Below are 16632 nucleotides of genomic sequence, written 5' to 3'. Positions count from 1 at the left end.
AACCAGACATACTTATATACACACAAGATTTGGCAACACCCTGACAATTAAATAATCTTCAACAGCACTGATTTACATTTACAAATTATTCTATGTGAAGTAATTCTTCAATTGCAGATACTATGATAGAAGAGTTCAGCACTGCCAAGATATGAGTATAGCACACTGAATTTTGAACCAGAGTTATGAAAATGACTGAACTGTGTCACAATAAGTTTCTTTTATTAAATAAATCGTTTCATTTTTTCTAAGATTGTAGAGACTAAAGGTTAAGGATATTAGTAACTTTAAACCAGGAAAAAATACCAATAAGTGGAAAGGATCAAAGGAAATCAACTTATTTATTTCTTTACATGTTACAAAACCAGAAAGTAACACATAATTCTAATTTAAGGTGGCTGGAAAGGCTATTTTTGCACCAAATCTTCTCTCAGAGTTAATGTCAAGTTTCAAGTGTTAGAATCAAGATATTTAGTGCAAATTTTCAGGATAACTCCCTCAGTTAATATTTTTACCAAAGAATATAAAAATTGTATATTTGCAGCCATGATTTTGAAATATGACACCAGTAAATATTAAAATTTATTTTTTCAATTTTTTTTTACATATTTGAATTTAATAATAATTGGATAGCATTAATATTACCAAATTAGTTATAAATATGTTGACACTATTTATTGTAAGATTTGTACGGCAGGATTTGTTAATAAAATTTGTTTGTATGATTTTACATGGGTTCATATATCAAAAAATTAATAAAAATTCTTTCAAATTTCGAAATGTGATTTTTCAAAAAGTACTTCAAATACAGGAAAATTGTGCCGTACAAATCTTATCTGTAACCTTGTTAATAGGCTGTAAAAATTCCATGTCCATATCTCATTTCAAAGTTGGATTAAATTGGTATACAATTATGTAGGAAAACTGTTATTCTGTCAAAAATGTTGAAAACAAGCCATATTTGCACCCCTCTTTTGAAGTCATAGAGCAGTTTTTTTGGTTAATCTCACTTTTGACACTTCTTTCAGTGTTGGCGCTTGGAATTTTTTCATTGTAGCCACAGTCTGTTAGTGTGGCTAAAATGATCAAAATTTTTTTAGCCACAAGCAATTTTTATTAGCCACACACAACAAATCAATTTCACATACAAATTGCACAAACCCTATTTTCAATAACGTTTGTACTTTATTGTCCAAATGTTGGGCCAGGGCCGGGCCAGGGCTGTTGTACATACACTTTAATTCCATGACAGATAAACTGCTGAGCACATTTTCTGCCATAGCTGCAGATAATAATGACCAGGAGCACGGTAAAACTCCAGGTCCTTTGTGAAAGTTGTCTGTCCTTCAATTAAAAAAATATTTATTAAACAAAAAGTGGTCTTAACTCCGTTCAGATCCAAATTTCATGAATGCTGGTTAATAAATTGACCCCTCTCTTTATAGACAGGGACAAAAAACTTTTGTTTATCTTTAACCTTTATTATGACACAAACAACAAATAGAGTTCTTGGAACAAAACTTGCACAACATGTTATGAAAAAATCATCAAAGTCTAACCATTGGCCATTTTTACATGATTTAAAAACTGCTTTATACCGTTATCTGGTGATCTGGATAAAATTACAGCGATTGCCTGACTATGCAAAGCATTGTCCATAAAGTATCAAAGAAAACTATTGGTGTTAAAAAATTGCTTGGGTTTTGAAAATTAGTTCAATTCGCAACCTCAGTGAAAAATCAAAAGAGCAGTTCGTCAATACGACAAATATAAGGAATTGTGTGTTAACACAAATCCAGTTTCCAGCCTTCCATTCACTGCCGTATTCTATCTTACCGCGTACCAACGTCGACAATGCCTCCTCGAAAACGCGCAAGAAGTCTGCACCACGCGTAACACTGTACGTCCGCCTATAGTGACCCGTTCAAGATCGACGCAAAGCAAAGGGGCGTCTACCACACTTGACCGTCTCGCCGCCACAAACCCATCTTCACCGGCCACCGTAGCGTAGTAACGCCTGCTCTCGGTCTAACACACCCTCTTTCAGTCGCCGTTACAGCGCCATGGGACGGAACTGCAATATCAACCAACGAAGCATTCCCTCAAACTGGAGCCGTGACGTTGGAAAAACGTTCTCCACCCCGCAGACTTCGATGGCCGACATGGCCGTCATAGTCCGACCATTGGTCCGACATAGCAAATCTACTACAGCAGCGCCCTCTCACTGACCTCCTTGGACAAGCCTCTACTTCCGGCAACAACAGCCAAGCAGAGCCAAGATGGCGGCGCCCGTGCAACGTACAACCGTCCAAACGACGCTTCCAGGGGAAAACACGGTTCCGCCTGCCTCGAACTTTACTGGTAACAACCTCCTTCATGGCCGCGGCGTACCCTCCGAAAGCTGCCAAACGTCGAACGGATTTCTCCTGCCATTCGCTGGGATATTCTTGCAGGCAAGGATGTCACTGTGAGATCTCGCCAGCTTACTTATAATACCATGGATGTAAAAATGCTTATACTCGGCTACGATTATAATGATGGCGAACGGCATATTATCATCCGCAACGAAACTCTGTCGCAAACCCCTCCAGGACAGCAGGGTAAATAGACCTCTCACTATTCCCATTTATTCAAGCTTTCTCCGTTTATAAAACGTCGTATGTGAGTCATTCCCTAATCGTCGAGCAGAACTGCATGCATACGTTACGGACATTGTCGGCATGTCGAAACGCATTCAGCGGTTCCCCTCTCTACGAACACTATCGCATTTTCAGCCAAGGCAGCTGCACTCTTGATAAATCATGGCATCAAAGTGAACTTGTCGGTTCGCGATACGCTCCTATATACGTCATCACTCTCCGATCTCAAGGCCAACGTATGCAACATATGCAATAGCATAACCCACACTACCGAAGTCTGCCCTCATCATGAGAGTAAGAAACCTGACAGCAACTTCTTAGATTTCAATCACCTTCATCGATCGTCCGTAGAAACGGTGAAAACGCGTCATCTACCAGGGTATAGCAATGTGCAACAGCGCTAATTCCCAGGCAGGCTGCCAAAGAAAAGGCTGCAGTTTTTTCCTATGTGTGTCTAACGTGCCACTCATCCGAACACTCATCAGTACAAGGAAAATATGACAACCGAAAGACCAAGCGAAATGAGCTTGACTGCATGATACCCCATCAACGCCCAGTTTAATCGATGCTATGGCTCCATCAACACCACTTAATATTGACACTCTCGTTGCCGGACTTTCAAACCACCCCGACAAGGATTTGTTGGAATACCTGCTCACGTCATCGACCTCATTCACCGCTCATCAGTAGTAATCATCTTTGGCCCAACAGGATCCAGATTTCACGTCACAGCAATTGTTTCCAAACTACAAAGGCTCTCTGACCGGGCGTTCATTACACCGCAATATGCCAACTAAAAAGCATCTAATCGTCGACTTACCATCCCCTTACGACAACGACGAAGTATCCAGCATCGATTACCTCATCGGCCATTCAATGTGCTGGACAAGGAGCCGAACTGTAAAACCATCCTGTCAAGAAATTTGTTGTTACTGGACCTATTGCAACCACTGGATGCCACTCTACGAATTTTTCCCTGTTGCCAAACTCCAGGTGTTGCAGTCTCAGTGGAGTATAGAGATGATCTACAGCAAGAGATCAAGAACAGTCATTTGTTCTCTGTCCCATATCTACTGTCGTTTCAAACCTTGGTGACATGTTTTTGTTTTTATCGGGATTTTGTCTATTATGGCAGACTTGTCATTGGAAACCGTCATTTTCCTCATGCTTACATGTCAACAGTCTACAGCGTTGCACATGAATTATCTCGAGTTCAAAACCGTCTACTGGCTACCCATTCGTTGGTGCCTTCGTTTGCTGCTCACGTTACCTTTTTATTGCACTACCGTGTTTCTTTCAGTCCGTTGTTTTGGCCACCTTGCAAACAGTGTTCTTCCGAGCATTTGTTTTTCACACGCGTACACCTGAGACGTGACCCGGTGTATTTGCACCCCCACAGGGCAGGTACATTAATAATTCTGTTTTTGTTTTCCGTTGTTGTTTCATTTACAGATGCCATATCATGAAGCCCTACAACCCATTGCAGCTGAGCTTCAGTCTACACACGACAGGCACCATTGCTCCTTTCAGCTAGAACTACATATGCACCGTCCAGGAAGCCCTACAACTCACCGCAGCTCCTTTCACGTCTATACCATATACCTTAGCATGACACACTTTTGCCAAGCAGCTCCCTCTGCTGCACTGGGCACCCGGACAATTGATCTTACGCAACTCAAGTACGATCCTGGTTACAATTCTCTGCAGTGTACAGCACACGTGCAGACACCTCATTATCCGCCCGTCTCCGAAGACCTGCGATTCTATTCGTCCTCCACTGCATACTTACTTTCACCTAAAGCACTCCGCCATCAAAGTTTATCTGGCTGTCATCCGTCATCACTGCATAATGGCTGGTCTGCCAAATCCACTCACCTCAACTAACAACCAGCCCCATCTTCATCTCCAGGACACCTTACGGGGAATTCTACGGCTGCAGGACCACTGTCATGCCAACGGCTATCCATTACATTTGATCTTCTGCGCCGACTGTGCCTGCTGTTCCGCTCGACAATGTACGGACCATACATAGACCTCGTCCAGGAATCTGCTACGGGGAATTCAACGTCTGCAAGGTCCATCGTCACGCTCTCGGCTACCAATTTCATTTGATCTTCTGCGACATCTGTGCCTGCTGCTCCGCTCGACCGCGTACTGACCATATTTAGACCTGCTAGAATCTGCGTTCCTATTAGCCTTCTTCGGTTCCTCGCTTTGTCTCCAGTACACCTTACGGGGAATTCAACGGCTGCAAGGACCATCGTCACGCCCCAAGCTACCCATAACATTTGATATCCTGCGACAACCGTGCTCGCTGCTCCGCTCGACTGTGTATGGACCATATCTAGACCTCCTGCTGGAATCTGCATTCGTCTTAGCCTTCTTTGGTTTTCTCCGCTGTAGCGAATTCACCTGCGCTGGACGCTCCTTTAACCCTGCATATAACCTGTGTGTTCGGGATCTCAACGTCCAAACCGACACTCAGGGCTATCCGGATGCTCTTTCCATGAACATTAAGGCATCCAAGACAGATCAAATGCGCCGTGGCTTTAAGCTTCGTCTATTCGCCACCAAGTCAACGATATGCCCTGTCACAACAATCCATCGTTTCAAGAGAGTCCGCCGACAAATGTGTTCTTCACCTCAGGAACCCCTCTTCATCCTTCCAGAAAGAGTACCGCTAAACCGTGAGACATTCACTGCACTGCTTCGTTCCTTACTTTCGCGCCTTGGCTTCCAGCCCCACCTGTACGCTGGACATTCATTTCGCATTGGGGCAGCCACCACAGCCGCACACGCCCACCTTCCAGACCACCTTATCCAAACTCTCGGCAGGTGGTCCAGTGACTGTTACCGTACTTTTATTCGGACACCAGAAAGCCTTCTGCGTCACGTATGATCAACCGACTTATCTGTAGTCTCACATAATACTTCCATGCACAGACAAAAACCTTGCTGAAATTTGTTCGACCATGTTCTAGACCGTGGTTCGTCTGTCTTTGTTCTCTTCTCGGTGGTTTCCTTATTTCCTTTTTTTTCGTAAGATATTTTAAACCTAGTTTCTTTCCCAGCTGAGAACAATCAATAAACTATTTGTAGTTGGCAATCGTAGCTGCCCGCAAGCTGCATCGCATCGTACAGTGCATTCGTAACACATTGCATTGTTTGGGTGTCTCGAAACTACCCAAACCGTACATGGGCTGGAGTATACAAGCTGGGGATATTGAAACTTTTTCAGGCATGCTCATTTAAGCTCTGGGCAAAGTCCAACGCCATCATTTCAGTCTGCCAGTTGCACGGTCAGGAATTCTGCTGTCGATCATGGGTTGACATACGACAAAGCAACGAATTATTTTGTTCAAAGGCTAGATATTTAAATGAATGAATATTTCGATAGTCTGACCGATCTAAGGGTTATTTTGATACGTTAAAGGTGACAGAACCGGCGTGATTAACGATGGTGCACGCTGTTTTGAATACGTTGTGGCTGCTATGCTGGCCGGCGTGAACTCAAATTACCCTAATATGCTTGCATCCTCAAATGTTTCGTACGATGCTTGCAGCGTCTATGCTGGAAAATTTGGATTGCGGAAAATAACGTAGACTTATTTGTAAAAACGACTAGTTGTTAGAATAGTAGGCTACATAAATTATCCAGTACATATTTGGGATCGATCACAATGAACACCCGCATATCGAAATTATTGGTCCTTCAAGAAAACCGTCAGTCTGGGTTCGCAGGACTGACGTGACTTTCGAAGGCGTCTAGGGTCAACACGGCACCCGGTCACGAGCTTTCGCCACGCGTGGCGAAGGCGTAGCAATTTTTTTTCGCCACATCGGACATTTATTCGCAATTTGCGACTGTGGCGAACGTTAGCGCGAACCCTGTCTTTGACACTCAAAGAATCTAACAATGCATTTACAATAGCAGTCACTCACACTGAATGCCAGCACCGCCTTGTCAAACTTTCCTGAAAAACAGCAAATAATGACTTTCCCTTTTCAAACATTTTAATAAAAGCTAGGGGACCTCTACCATAGTTAATACACTAAGGACCCCCCAACTTCTTCTTATTTGGTCAGTTTTTCAGAAGTTTTAACAGGCTATAACTCTGCAATGCCTTTGTGCCCAAATGTCTAGTTTTTTTTTATTCCACAGAGAATGTTGACTACTTTTATATTTTAATAGTTTTGTTGAAATTTAAGCTTATAACTGACACTCTAGCCTTTGTGATTTAAGGCTAGTTTTACAAGCTTACTTGTCAATGTTTGATGATGAAAAGAAACAAAAAACCAAGAATAAACCTCAAAAGCAACAAAATTCCAAGCATAACATTACACGATGGTTCAGAATGTTCATTTACACAAAGTTCACTCAAAATGCACTTTAACCAGATATGAACTGAAAATGCTCACGTGTTTCATAATATTGCATTTATGTGCAAGTTTGAACCTTTGCTACATGCTTTGCTACATTTAAAGTGTTATGATCAACACAATGAATTTCACCACAGATCAATTCTAAAGGTCATTAAGTATTCAAATATGTAATTAGCTGAAATAAAAATAATTAATTTCTTTGAGTACTGTCATTGTATCACAATATAGCATGTGTAATTACCTTTGGTCAAGTCCTTCAAGCTCTATATGCCAAACCGTGAAAGCTTGTTAGCTATTTATGCAATTATGAATTAGCTGACATGAAAATGCAAAATGACTTTCAATACTGTTATAACCTGGTATAATGATCAATGTACACAGCATGTTTCGCCAAATTTTATCAAGTAAATGCCAGTATATATCCCTTATTTGGAAGGTTCATTAAATATGCATATTGGGAATTGGCTGAAAAAAATGTCAAATGACTTTCAATAATCTTGTATCATAGTATCTTTAATGTACATAGCAAGTTTCGCCAACTTTGGTCAAGTCAAAACAGATAAATATCGCTAATAAATGCGGGATATCGGACCGCAGGCGGGCGAAGATTGCATTATAAGCGCGCCAACCCAAACTCACTGCATGGACATCACATTTACGAAATCGAAGTCCAAAGTCAACTACGTCATTGTTAGAATAAGAGAGGTTTTCCATCACACGGGAGCATACCACCACAAATTTTGCACAGATGGCGTTGCACTGGCATTGAAAAAGGGTGCATGGGAGCATGGGAACGCGGGCAGTTTCCCTCGCTATGGGTAGGAAATGCATTGAGCAAGACACACTTCCGGGTTCGCAAAAAAACGAGGATCCCATTTACGGGGCGCTCAAATATAACTATTTGCTGTGATACATAGCAGAGGCGTATATGTTTGTGATGCTGAGAATAACATCAGTAAATAAATGACGGGTTTTAAAAGTTGACGTTTTTTGCGATGAAACAGACTTCTGAAGGTAGCTCGCTTGGGGAACACGTCATCCCGGCCGCTGTCCGCTTTGACCCCAGTAATTCACACTAGTTTTGGTTGGCCCCAGGTACCCAAGTCACTTCGACCCCGTCACACTTTTGCCTACATATCCACGGAGACGATTCAACATGTTCCACAACAAAGCGAAGACAAAAATTGAAAATATCAATAAAATGGCTTCACAAAGGCTGAAATACACGATACTCGATGAAGTATGAAGTTTATGAAATGAAATCAAAATTGACAACACAAGTGTTTGTCTCGGGTAATACCACTTGAAGTTGAACTATTCTTGACCGCGGAGTGACGTCACTTTCACCTCACGCACGCGAGTGAGGTGAAATGGGATTTGACTTCACAGGACAATGAACAATGCAGAAATTATGTGACAAAGTACAGAACTTAGTGTTTATCATTGACATGATGTTGAAACTTTGAATACTGCTGTAAATGTTGAAAAATCCACACTTCAATATTTTGTTCTCTCGGCAGTGTGACGCAAAAATGACGTAAAAATCCGCCAGTTCCCGGATGTCCGCGGTCAAGAATTCTACAGACTGTTTTTTCCATACAGTGCAGTATTTGTCAGTGACAAATTAATCTTTGCAATACATTTTTTTGCGATGAGCTGGAAATTTGATTAATATCGAGTTAATGTACATAAATATTCCGTTATTTACTGGGACACGTTTATTTTCTCGATCCGCTATCTGCGGACTACGTGCTGAAGTACATTGACTGTTCATGTCAACGATCGTTTCTCTCTCTGCCCCGGTGGTGGCAGTCTCGGAGCAGCCGGGTACGCACGCTCGTTAGAAATTTCGCGGAAAAAGGAGGTGATTTTCGTCGCACATCACGGAGACATCTAGGTCCGTGAAATCGAGAAAAAGGGGTACTTTTTCAGATCACCCTCCAAGAATAGGTCTGGTTCTTAGCAGAATTAGCAGAATCAGACAAACTAAAACTCCAAGAATTCTGGATAATGTGAGACCAAAGAAAAAGCGTACCCAACATGTATCTGTTGCAGCTACAGATGACGGATGATGTCTAATAACTCAAGAGCCATCAACTAATACAAGATCAAAACGGATCAGAAAAGTGATTGTATATGAGTGTGACTGCTAAACATATGGTGAAGACAAAACATTGAACGATCACTGTTTTTCAAGTTTTCATTATGTTACTAAGCATACATTGAACAAGGCAGCCTGTTACTGTGCACATCAAACACAAAGTCAATCCATGCTAAGCTAGTGTATTATGTGCTTCTTTTTCACCAAGAGTCAGCACACTTGCTTTGAAATTGGTAAATTATGGAATTCAAATGTCTTGGCAAACATTTAGGTAAAATCTCCCAGATATCGGGAAAAAGGGGGTGTTTTTCGCAGTGATTTTTTCCCAGATTTTCCCCAAAAGGGGGTGTTTTTCAGAGAAAGATTCTGGGAAAAGGGGTACATTTCAAACTCTGCTAACGAGCGTGGGTACCCACCCATCCAGAGACTACCACCGCCGGGCCCTCTGCAGAGTTTCTGTATCCCGTTCAACAACGCTGTACCTCGATCACACGATAGTGACGCTATGTAGCTGTGCAGTATTGAAACTTATCATAAAGCCACCTCGTCTAACAGTAACACGTATTGTCGGGATTATCGTACGGAAAAAAGACTGCAAAAGTAAGACTTATGAATCTTCATCAGAATTGAACACATCATGATTGTACACGAGTATCAACCGTGAATGCACGTTGAGCTCGGCAGTTACACAAGCATGGTACGCTACATGCATAGCCCTACGAGTATGGCGACAGTGTCCGGCTTTGGCTACGCCGGGGGCTACGCCGCCTACCGGAGGTGGGAGGCGGCGTAGCCAAAGCCGGACACTCTCGCCATACTCGTAGGGCTAGCTACATGCACTGCCGCGATGCCGATCGTATGCATTCCAAGGCCTATCCCGGAATTTGTTTCACAAACAACCTCAAAGGAGAGCAAACATACTTCTATGGACAATGACGAATACGTTTCTTGGCGAAGCAAAATCAAAACAGTGCAGAAGTACATGAAGTAGGTCATGGCCTTGGACTCTGTGCACGAACCTGATTGGACACTTCAATACCTTTGACCAAAGTTATTATTCATAAGCACTTCCATGCCATGAGGCTAGGTAGAGAACGTATTAGCCCTGCGTACGATGCTGTGTGTTCCGCTGCAGCTAATAGCCCCGCTCACCACAGCCCTGCAAAGACCCGTACGTAGAGTTGGTGACTTCAAATCCATTTTTTGACTTGACGTAAAAAGCCAAATTACTGCCGAAATTCAGCGTTCTTGGGCCCAAGTCGTATCCCTGCCTACCTCAGCTACTCGATCGCTTCCAAAATGCCAGTCTTTTATTCTTTTTTCGTAAATAACCGTCGATGTCGGCAACTCTCTCGCTAGCCCTGCGTACGTACGCAGTGTACGCTGTGTGTTAGGAACGCACACAGGGAATGCACAGCGTACACTGCGTACGTACGCAGGGCTAGCGAGAGAGTTGCCGACATCGACGGTTATTACGAAAAAAGAATAAAAGACTGGCATTTTTGGAAGCGATCGAGTAGCTGAGGTAGGCAGGGATACGACTTGGGCCCAAGAACGCTGAATTTCGGCAGTAATTTGGCTTTTTACGTCAAGTCCAAAAATGGATTTGAAGTCACCAACTCTACGTACGGGTCTTTGCAGGGCTGTGGTGAGCGGGGCTATTAGCTGTAGCGGAACACACAGCATCGTACGCAGGGCTAAGAACGTATGTACTCATTTCTGGCGATCGAGCAGCGAGGGAAACAATCAATTACCAAGGATAAAGCTAATTTGCTAAACGATATTTTATCTTGAATAGTGAGTTGAATGAGTAATAAAATATCATATTTTTAATGTTCAATACGAGGTTGAAACACGGAGGGACCGTGGTTGAAACCAGTGCTATCCAGCTGTAGCCAACCTGGACAAGCACATTTCACAGCGCCCTCAAACAGTCGATTGTTTTCACTTGTCATACGCGGCGTAACAGAAAAATTAAAACTTTCATAACTTCATTAATATCCAAGCCACGCCCACCAAAACCTTTTCAGTTCTAGCCATTTGAATTCTGAAGATGTCTACCAAATTTGACTGAAATACGTTCAGCCGTTTTTGAGAAAATGGACACACAGACAGACAGACAGACAGACAGACAGACAGACAGACACACAGACAGACAGACAGACAGACATCGCTGCGACATATGCTCACGTGTTCACACGTGAGCAAAAAACGATAGTATTTTGACAGCTGTACCGCGGCTACTTACTAAAAGTCTGTTGAAAAAGAGTACTAAATATCGTTGTTTTTCAGGTCAACAAGTGATTGAATCAGAAACATGTGTCATGAAACAGTAAGGCTGTGTTCACAAAAAACGGTTAGGGGGTGGGGCTGGAGGAATTCAGGGGGGGATTTGAAAATTTTGGGGGTAGTGGAGGGGGGGGACTTGAAAATTTTGCTCTACCTGTAGGGGAGGACTTGAAATTTTTGGGTCCCTTTTGAGTTTTACATTTTCCAATTCCAAGTAAGTTTTTGTAGGTAATTCAATGAAAAATGAATACCATTTTTTATGTCATCTAAATGTTGTAATGTTAACATGGGGCCCGGGGGCACCGACGTCCTTTGTACCTCCTTACTGTTTATTAATTGCCATAAATGTGAAATTTGGCAAAAAGTCAAATTGTTTTGACATAAATGAAAGTTATTTGAACTGGTTGGTTACCGCTCCAGCATAAGTTCAAGTGTGGATTCTAAGTATCAACAACCTTGATATGAACCATTGACTAAAAAACATTTGCTTGTTACACTCACCACACTTGTACTTAGTATTTGGAGTGTACACCTATCTTCAATACAATGATAAAAGTTTGGACTCTGTAGGTCAACAGTGCATCTTTAATGTAGGAGACTAAATAAGCTTACCCCTCAAGTATGTATAGGCCAAAAACAATATTTAATTTTGAATTATGTAGTGCAGGGAAGGACATACAATATGGTGAAAAGCAAACTAAATATAAAAACTGAATATACAATTATATGGAAATGTTTGCTTTACAGTCATGAGTATCTGGTGTGTGCCGAGAGACAAATATTAAAATTGGACAGTATCATCCTGACAACAGTTTGTCTGACTAGTTGTTTCCTTCTGATATCTGACACGGTGATAGGTACAAAATATTATGCTATTCACGATAGTTACACAACATATAGCTTGCATTTTGTTCACAGTAGAACTGAGTTTTACATGTAAGATAACTTTCTCGTAAACTGTAAATTCTGGCTTGTGGCAGCTCAAATGTCGCAATACTACATTTTTTGATATGATATGGAGTGACTTGCACACATATGCAATATGCAGTGACAGTCAATATATTCATAGTAAGAGTCTACTACATTCAAGCATAGTGATGTTGACAACTACATGCATGCCACTGCACGATTTCAAAGTAGCAAGGATGAAATTCTAATGGTCTTTTAGTGGAAATATAGGTATTAAAACGACAGTGAAACAAACAACATTAGTTATCGTGACCTTGCTAAACTGCAATCTCGGATCATGTATGATCTAATGATCATGCCAAATTACCATGTCGGATTTAGCCCTGCGTACGATGCTGTGTGTTCCGCTACAGCTATTCGCCCCGCTCACCACAGCCCTGCAAAGACCCGTACGTAGGGTCGGTGACTTCAAATCCATTTTGGGACTTGACGTAAAAAGCCAAATTACTGCCGAAATTCAGCGTTCTTGGGCCCAAGTCGTATCCCTGCCCGCCTCAGCTACTCGATCGCTTCCAAAAATGCCAGTCTTTTATTCACTTTTCGTAAATAACCGTCGATGTCGGCAACTCTCTCGCTAGCCCTGCGTACGTACGCAGTGCATTCCCTGTGTGCGTTCCTAACACACAGCATCGTACGCAGGGCTAGCGAGAGAGTTGCCGACATCGACGGTTATTAAGTAAAAGATGATGTCAAAATCAATGCACAACTGTCGAAATTACCCAAAATAAGCAACAGAAAACTAAAAGTTATCGCTGTGTCGAAAGGACAGTATATCAACATAAAAAGACGCTAGTTTGTTATGACATGGAGGCCGGAGGTAGAAGGACAGAGCATTCCCTCGCTCTCACCCAGCTATTAGTACGGGCCGCCGGTGGGATTGCCTCGCTATTAAAAGCAATGGATTCGCCGGTACTGGGGAGTACGGAGGCCAGCATTCTTCAGTCTATCGAAGGAACGGTTCGTGCCAAAAAATACATGACAGCAATCAAATATACGCTAAAACCTTTAAAACGTCAAAATTCGCAACTGACCGAGAAACATAACTTGTTATGCGCGCATGCGCATATTAAGGGGAGACCCATTTGATTTCAGGGGGGGGTATGCAGGAAGTGGGTATGGGAACTTTTTTTTGTTAGAGAGACAGCATTTTTTATTTCTACAGTCAGACCTGCATCAATTTTTTTTTTCAAATGGAGTAGCAGTGCAATTTTTCAAATTTAAGCCAGTGTTTCACATATCACAGGATGTTTTTATTTGTTCATTTTACATTCCAACAAATGACAAACAAAATGGAAAGTCTATTATATATACAACTTTAAATTATAGAACACTTTTTTGGCAAATCAACTGTGATCAGTACTATACCTGCTTTTCTTTAAAACAGTCAATTCCTTTTAAGTTCTCAGGGGAGATGTTATCTTTTGTGGTCAGAGAAACAAGGCTCACACATTGTATTTAATTATATTTGTTGTTCCTCAATTTTCATTGTCAACTTGTAATCTTTCTAACATATTTATATTGAGAGAATAATGTATTGGTTTTAACACTAGTTTATTGACTCCTATCTTGTGTTTTAAATTTTCACGATTCAGAGAAGTCAAATAGTCCCATCTAGATATTGCCTACACCATTGAGATATTGCAACAGAAATCCTGAAACATGATTTCTTGGGTCAGAAAAGGGAAGGAAAACATCAAGTGCACCGAGGTGTACAGTAGTGAATGCTTATATCATAAGTGCTGGAAAAAAAACACATAAGAATTACTTGTGGTAAAAACATTTGCGTGCCTTTGGCAGCATGCCAGCAAAGACACATGAGAATGAAGTTTCCAAAATTTTGCTCATTTCAACAGCATTGTGACAATTCCTTTTTTATTTCTGTCTGTTATGAGAATATTTTTTCTCAAGCCATTACAGGCTTAATTTTTGTCTTTTATTTTACCTGGTGACAATTTTTTTTCCTCGAAATCCTCCATACCCCCCCCCCCAGATATCAAATGGTTCTCCCCTAAGTGAGCCCCTGACCTATACGGGCCAGTGGATTACTTCCTCAGTAGAACTGATATGCCTGCCAGTACCGGTGTTTATCGCCTGCGGAGGCCATCATTCTTCAGTCGATCAAAGGCGCCTTTCGTACCAAAAAATACACGACAGCTGCAAAAGTGCATCACTGTCAACTTCATAACTATAGAACATGTTGAAACACACAGTGAAACGTTCACAATGTAAAAAATGTGCCCATAGCGAGAAACAAGATGGCGTCCGTTTCGATTCTTCAACTCAGATTTTTGTCCTACAGTTGTGCGCATGCGCAGACGGTAGCTTTAGCGAAAGTGAGGCAAAATCAAGTAAATATAAAATAAAATGGATAAAAATATTGTTTAAAAATAATGTAAGGCATGTATCACCAAATTTTGAACATTTCTGACGGTATTTCAACTATACGAACACCCATGCCAAACATCACAATAATCAAATCAGTGGTTTTGAGGAAAAAGTGAAAATAGTGGTTTTCAGAAAAAAGCTAAAAAAGTGACTTTAAAATGATTCAATCAAAAAAAGAAAAAAGACCGTTTGAGATACATGCCCAAGTGACCACCAGACCAAATTTCAGAAAAAGTTACTGAAGCGTTTCTGAGATACCTGCGTCCACAGCATATGGCCCACTATATTGGCCGTATTGGGCCGCGCCATCACATTAGTACCTTGTGCCCACAGGGCACAAAGTACTAATAATTTAACAAAATCTAGAACCATTTCGTCACATTTCATGACTTTTATCTTGAAAAAATCTAAACGTGTGATTTGTCGTAAAAAACAAACTTGAGCCTCGTAACAGGGCAGAAGCTGCAACTGTTAATGATTTCTGCAATATTTCTATGCAATATAACAACTACAGTTTCTTGCTATCTCCCTACAGCATGCTCAAACACACAATATTTAGTTTGTCGACAAAGCCTGTACATATAAATATAAATATGTATTTGGTGATAATTTAACTGGAGTCCAGACTGACAGTCAGTTGTCAGTGATACAAATGCATGGTACACATACATAGGCTGGGATAGCAAGCTGAATACTGGACAATGCAGCATGCTGTAGGGAGTAGAACAAGAGCGCAGTTGTAAAACTGAACAAAAATATTGCTAAAATTATCAAAGTTAATACAGCTACTGCCTACGGGTAGTGTCACTATCAGATACTACCCTGCTACTGCAGTGTCACTGTCACTGCATACCTGAACAGTGACAGAGACAGCTCTGACTCTGATGTACATGGTAGTTGAAGAAGAGTTTTGGTCAAATAACACTCATGACAGTGAAACTCACTTGTACACAAGATCAGGCCAGAGAGCAACACATAGAAGAAAACATAGAAATGTTTGAATTCTGGCATATGAGAATAATCAAACATTAACCCTTTTCCTGCCAAGTCGGTGAAAATCCGCTTGAAATTCGGTGTAGCTAGAATCTGAGCAGCCACGGCCGTTATCCTGCCAAGGCGGTGGAAATCGGGCTACTTTTTGGTACCCCCTTTCCTGCCTAGTCGACGGAACTACGTGTAGCAAACCCTTGCTCACGCTAGGGGTCGTTCGAGGACAGGTTTTGGGCGAGGAACGGCGTTTGCTCTCGAAATGGGTTCACAGGGAGTCCAACGACAGGGAAAGGTGCAGAAGCTACCCAGCCAGTCCCCTACCCCGTTGGGGGACTGGTTTTTTTGGGGGGACGAGTAGCGTACTTGGCAGGTTAGCACGGTGACGTATCCTAGCGGAGTTTGGGCTAACTTGGCTCTGAGGCACTACATAGATTGCGGCCGAAATTGACCGTCTCGGCAACGCTAATCTGTAAGGCAACCGCCTAAGACCGCCTCAGCTGGCGGTGCAATTTTTGCCAATGGTGCGAGACGAAAATCACGGACTTAGTCCTGATTGACGGGAAGTGCGGACGGATTTGACGGACTCGGCTTGATTAGTCCCTGACATGGAACTGATCCGAACGGACTTGAGCGACATTTGTGAAGGGTAACCACCGCTTTTAACCGACTTGTTACCTTCTCGAAAAGACTACCCACTCAGATGTCGGACGTTGTCAGCTGCACTTGGCTCTAGACGTTCAAGCCGTGCAACGAAACACACCGCCTCAGCCTTGCCATTCACGAACATGGCCTCAAATTTGATACCATTGTTCACCGACTTGGCGGCTGCGGTTAGGTTCGTGAACCGTTGTTCACCGACTTGTTACGCCTATGTTG

At 42.0% G+C, this 16632-nt stretch overlaps 1 protein-coding gene and 1 long non-coding RNA gene across 3 annotated transcripts in view; one reads left to right on the top strand and one right to left on the bottom strand.

Moving 5' to 3' along the window:
* The window catches only part of LOC139136549 (urease accessory protein UreG-like), an 80064-nt gene that overhangs the window by 37237 nt on the left and 26195 nt on the right, over positions 1 to 16632 (bottom strand). The window lies entirely within an intron of this gene.
* LOC139136547 (uncharacterized) lies at positions 1801 to 7225 on the top strand. Its single transcript, XR_011553191.1, has 2 exons — positions 1801 to 3730; positions 4092 to 7225. It is a non-coding gene; the product is annotated as an uncharacterized lncRNA (long non-coding RNA).

This window comes from Ptychodera flava, chromosome 7 (assembly GCF_041260155.1).
Source record: "Ptychodera flava strain L36383 chromosome 7, AS_Pfla_20210202, whole genome shotgun sequence".
Classification (NCBI taxonomy): domain Eukaryota; kingdom Metazoa; phylum Hemichordata; class Enteropneusta; family Ptychoderidae; genus Ptychodera; species Ptychodera flava.
This window is presented reverse-complemented; position numbering and strand designations above follow the sequence as displayed.